A 6,536-nucleotide genomic window follows, 5' to 3' on the forward strand; every position below is an offset into this window, starting at 1 on the left:
GCGAGCTATAGGTTGCTCATATTCAATTAGATTTTCTAGAAAGACAATTTTTTTTTTTTTTTTTTTTTTTTTATGATTTCTAATGGTTGAGAAAGAAATGGATAATGATTTTGAAAAATAAAGAGTTTTCTTAAGACAAGGGAATGTAAAAAACAAGGGAGTGTTGAAGACAACCTTTATAGCATGGTTACTACAAAAAAATTAAGTCATTCAAAAGATCAGTATTGGATCCCTCATTTACGACCTTAGTTCACCTAAACTAATATTAGCATATCAAAATTTTCAACCTTCATTGATCAACTTGCCCAATGTCTTTCAAAGCTTCCAAAGCTGGATGCTTCATCTTTGACTTTTATTCATGTCTTGTTTCATGTAGTTTTCAAGCATTCTTATCCTTACTTTTGAATAATGAAATTGAGGCTATTGATTGGAGTGTCAAAGTCTCCATGAAAAATAATCTAAATTTTTTATTAGAATTTGCACCAAAATATAAGGAATAATTCTTCTATATTGCAAATAATACCTTTGTTCCTATGATTGGTCATGGTAAAATTAATTTCTTTAGTAATTACACTAGTTGATCAAAATTACTTTAAGGTTCATTGTCCCTAGTCAAATCTTATCCTTTGAAAAAAAATCACTAAGACTTCAAATTATGATATTACATTTCTAATGTCTTTGGTATTCCAAGATCATAGCATTGGAAAAATATTAGTTAAGAAAATTATTCTCATGGTTTGTAATTGCTTAAATGGATGGATAAAGCTTTACGTATAGATTCCTCTCACAATAATCTTGTTTGTAAGAAGCATTTGGGTTAGTTCCCTCTTGCAGAGTCTTGTTTGACAATACTTATGAGGTTTGTCAATTTTTCAAGGAGACTTATCTCTCATTTGATCATTTAACATTTAAAATATGTTAAACTTTCTAATGTAATTCATTAGTTTCATAGAGACTTAATTTAATTGATTCTTATGATAATTTCAAGTATATTATACTTTTATTGATGACATCTCCCAAGCTACTTAGTTCTATTTGCTAAAATTGAAAGCAAAGATTTTCATGTTTTAGAGGATTTTTATTAAATGATTACTAACCAATTTGGTTTTCAGATTAAGATTCTTTGGTCTATTAATGGTATAGAATATATCCAAACCTTTTTTATCTAAAAATTTGAATATAATAAAAATAATACATCAAACTTATATATTGGTACCCCATAAAAGAATGACATTGCCAAAAGGAAAAATAGTCATATTTTGGAAATTACCGGATCTTTTTCATTTCAAATGAATGTAAACAATATTGATATCATGGAGTTCCTCTTACCACTTATTTGATAAATAGGGTTCCAAGTCATATTATTTGTTGTAAATCTCCTTTTGAGATTCTTAAATCTCCAAAAATTAAAAGTTCTCACTTGAGATTCTTTTTATGCATCCTCTCCAAGTCATGAATACAAACTTCAGTCATCTTCCATAAAATATGTGTTTTTTGGTGATCTGACACAAGAAAAGATATAAATGTTATGATTTTAAGATTCAGAGACTATTTATTTCTCACTATGTGCACTTGGTTAAGACTAAATCTTTTTATTTCTTCGAAACTTAATAAAATAGTAATTTGGGGATTTGTTCTAAGAGGGAAGAGCTTCACAAATATGGTTTTTGTTCCTATCATTTATCCTTATTTGGATTCATCCCTTTAATTAGAATGTAGTGCATTTCAATTTATGATGATTCCCTAATTCCACGAACTAACAATGAACTACTTATCATCTTGTAAGAAACTTGTAATTTAGATCTTTTATGCAACTCGTAATACACACAAGTCATGTACAATGGAAGTGATGTAAATGTGAAGACAATGAGTAATGCAATCAAAGATAGAAAGTGAGACAAAAAATAATAATAAATAAAGTTATTAATAAAAAATTTATTTTATTACATCATGTCATGCTTCTAAGGGCTCTATCTCCTAACATCATTTATTTATACTAAGGTCTTACTTATTCATATCTCTGTCCCGTTCATTTATATCTTGGTCTTAATTCTTTGTATTTGAGTCAAAATCTATTAATCATATTGGTTGTAATGATTTGCACAAGGATTCTATTAAATCTCAATTTGGGTTAAGGCCCTAAAATTGTTATTTTGTTCTTAAAGCATATTACAAGTTAATTTCTTGATCATTTTTTGCTTGTAAAATTATCATGGTTAAGTATATATGACCATACAAATGAAAAAAAAAAAAAAAAAGTTAGCTAGATGTGGTTTATTAGGGATACAAATATATAAACAACTATGATTTGTAATCTTTCATTTTTCATATTAAATTTTGGGTGAAGGACCAAAGCAATTGTTTTGAATAATAGTTAAGGCTACGTTTGAATCTTAAAATTTTTGAGGAAAAGTAAAATGAAAAGAAAAAAAATTAGGGACAAATAATAAAATATTTATCTTAGTTGATTATTTATGAAAAAATTCACATAATAAAACAAAAACTCCGAGGAATTCATTTTTCTAACCATTGCACACTTTAAGGAAAATGAAAAGAAAATCTTTTAACATTTTCTTTCTTTTTCTTAGAATTTATGTTACTTTTTTTTTAATATTCAAATATGAGAACATTATTTTTAAAAACACCGTTTTTTCTCTCATTCATATTTTCTAACTATATATGTCATGATTCACCATAGGTCCTATCCAGTATACATCACATACGTACACTAGTGCACTCATTATGGAAAACCCATCCCGATGGCCCAGACAAGTCATCCTTCCAATTAGGAGGTGGTGTACTACAACCTCTACTAAATTACCCAAATTCATGAACTAACTATGGACAACTTATCTACTTATAAGAAACTCATGACTTGTATCATTTGTGCAACTCTTAATGCTCTCAAGTCATGTACAATGTAAGAGATATGAGTTGAATGCTCAAATCAATGTCAATGCATAAAAGAGATAGTAAGGGAATAGTCAAGTTTGACTTTGTTACGTCATCTCTTGTTTTTAGGGGCCTAATCCCAACAATATTCTCATTATTGAATATATAATGATAGATAGATTCCAAGCTCACTATCTATGCATAATGGGGATGTATTTTCCTTAGCTTCAATTGTAAGGTTAGTTGTGTAGCCTACTAGAAAATATTACTTCTTCCATGTATTACTCAATTACAAGTTTTGCCAAATAATGAGGATAGTCAAATCTCATAAAAGAAAAGAACTAAACACTAATCAAACATTTGATATCTAAACCTAGGTCATACTAATCTAAATAGGATCTAAAGATCAGATGTCTTGGACATTGGATATTTTGATTCCAGAAGAACTTCTAGTATATGAATCTTATATAAAAGGTAAAATGACCAAAATGACCTCTACTACCAAAGGATACAGAGTCAAGAAATGTTCGAAGTTATGCATACTAATGTGTGAGGACCTTTTGGTATTCATGCACGAGACGAGTATGAGTGTTAAGATAAAGCCCTTAAAAGGATGACATGATGTAATGATAAATGAAATTCATTAATATTTATATTATGACTCTAGTTCTCCTTTTACTATCTTATACTATGCATTATCTATGTTAAGCATTCAAACTCGCATCACTTGCATTGTACATGACTTGGGTACATTACGAGTTGTATGGAAGATTTAAGTCATGAATTCCTTGCAAGATTGATAAGTTGTTCACATTTGGTTCATACACTTAGGCAATCCATCTAAGGTTGTAGTGCACTACCTCCAAATTAGAGAAATGACTTTTCTTAGTTATCAAGATTGGTTTCCTATGGTAAGTGCACTACTATATATTGTTACGCATTAATATTAGATAAGAATTATGTTCAATCATGACATTGGTCATCGAGTAGTCATGATTCACTAAGCTATTATATTGCATAGGCATTTACCCTTGAAAGAATATTGAGCTAGGTGTTGAAGTCTTTAGTAGTTTTGACCTATAAGTGAGACCTTAAGATGGTCATATATTTCTTATGTATTGAGTCATTGTTGATTAAGATAGGTGGCAATAAGTATTCTCAAGATATATAGGGACCATAATATCTCATAGGTTTGAGACAACATGTCCCATTGGGTGATCCTAAAAACATGTGATCATGAAATATGTGGTCGTAGTAATTCCTTAATTGAAATTTAACTTATGCTCGTTGTGAGTTAGAGCATGTCAATTAATCATATAATAGGAGGATTAGTAACTCAATTATAGTAGAAGTAATCTTAAAAAGTAGATAACGATCACCTTCTTATATTATTAACACCAGTTCATAGGGAGCTTACATGTAGTAGTTAATAAGTCACACACCTAAGTGTTCTATCTTGATCTATTACCATAGGATATTGGATACAATTGACTTGTTGTGATGGGATGTTGAGTCAACTTCACAATAGGATTATGAGGGAGCCAATATTTTCCTACAAGCCCCAATGGTTATTGCTCAAACTCGTATTCCTTGATGGCATGTTTATTGAGAGGCATTTAAGTTCTTTATCCACATATATGCATAAGGGTGTTTCAGTAAATACACAAGGTTGCACAAGAGCTTGTGACTAGTCTCTATAAACTAGGCTAATTGATTAATTGAAGCCTAATAGGGCTAACTAACCAATTAGGAGCTAAGTGAATTGGATTAAGTAACCCAAGAACAAGATGGGTTTCAAGTCACTTAAGCCTACTAGAAGCTTAAATAAACCCCCTTTAGGGATTAAGGCCACAATTTTAGTCTTCCAATTCACTCTAAGGAAAGGAAAGCCTACTCACTATCCTTTTGTGAGGCTTCTATCACCTTCAGTGTCAAGAGCAAAGGAAAAAGAGTCGTTAGATGGAAAATCTCTTATATCTTCATCACTTATTCACCAATTGGATTGGATCTATGAACATTTAGATCATATGTATGTTATTCTAAGCACCTGGATCTAAAGTTTTATGTTAAAGTTGTTATTGTGCTTAGATCTAATATTCCTAGGATAGTTTTACATGCATCCCTACAATCCAGGGCTTGGAATGGATTAACTATGGACAAATTCATGAACTAACTATGGACAACTTATCTACTTATAAGAAACTCATGACTTGTATCATTTGTGTAACTCTTAATGCTCTCAAGTCATGTACAATGTAAGAGATATGTGTTGAATGTTCAAATCAATGTCAATGCATAAAAGAGATAGTAAGGGAATAGTCAAGTTTGACTTTGTTACGTCATCTCTTGTTTTTAGGGGCCTAATCCCAACAATATTCTCATTATTGAATATATATATGTAATGATAGATAGATTTGAGGTTCACTATCTATGCAATATGGGGATGTATTTTCCTTAGCTTCAATTGTAAGGTTAGTTGTGTAGCCTGTTAGAAAATAATACTTCTTCCATGTATTACTCAATTACAAGTTTTGCCAAATAATGAGCATAGTCAAATCTCATAAAAGAAAAGAACTAAACACTAATCAAACATTTGATATCTAAACCTAGGTCATACTAATCTAAATAGGATCTAAATATTAGATGTCTTGGACATTGGATATTTTTATTTCAGAAGAACTTCTAGTCTATGAATCTTATATAAAAGGTAAAATGACCAAAATGACCTCTACTACCAAAGGATACAGAGTCAAGAAATGTTTTAAGTTATGCATACTAATGTGTGAGGACCTTTTGGTGTTCATGCATGAGATGAGTGTGAGTGTTAAGATAAAACCCTTAAAAGGATGACATGATGTAATGATAAATGAAATTCATTAATATTTATATTATGACTCCAGTTCTCCTTTTACTATCTTATATCTATGCATTATCTATGTTAAGCATTCAAACTCGCATCACTAGCATTGTACATGACTTGGATGCATTACGTGTTGTATGGAAGATTTAAGTCATGAGTTCCTTGCAAAATTGATAAGTTGTTCACATTTGGTTCATACACTTAGGCAATCCATCTACGGTTGTAGTGCACTACCTCCAAATGAGATAAATGCCTTTTCTTAGTTATCAGGGTTGGTTTCCTATGGTAAGTGCACTACTATATATTGTTATACATTAGATAAGACTTATGTTCAATCATGACATTGGTCATTGAGTAGTCATGATTCACTAAGCTATTATATTGCATGGGCATTTACACTTGAAAGAATATTGAGTTAGGTGTTGAAGTCTTTAGTGGCTTTGACCTATAAGTGAGACCTTAAGATGGTCATATATTTCTTATGTATTGAGTCATTGTTGATTAAGATAGGTGGCAATAAGTATTCTCAAGATATATAGAGACCATGATATTTCATAGGTTTGAGACAACATGTCCCATTAAGTGATCCTAAAAACATGTGATCATGAAATATGTGGTCATAGTAATTCCTTAATTGAAATTTAACTTATGCTCTTTGTGAGGTAGAGTATGTCAATTAATCACATAATAGGAGGATTAGTAACTCAATTATAGTAGAAGTAATCTTAAAAAGTAGATAACGATCACCTTCTTATATTATTGACACCGACTCATAGGGAGCTTA

The sequence above is a fragment of the Vitis riparia genome, chromosome 5 (genome assembly GCF_004353265.1).
Source record: "Vitis riparia cultivar Riparia Gloire de Montpellier isolate 1030 chromosome 5, EGFV_Vit.rip_1.0, whole genome shotgun sequence".
Taxonomy (NCBI): domain Eukaryota; kingdom Viridiplantae; phylum Streptophyta; class Magnoliopsida; order Vitales; family Vitaceae; genus Vitis; species Vitis riparia.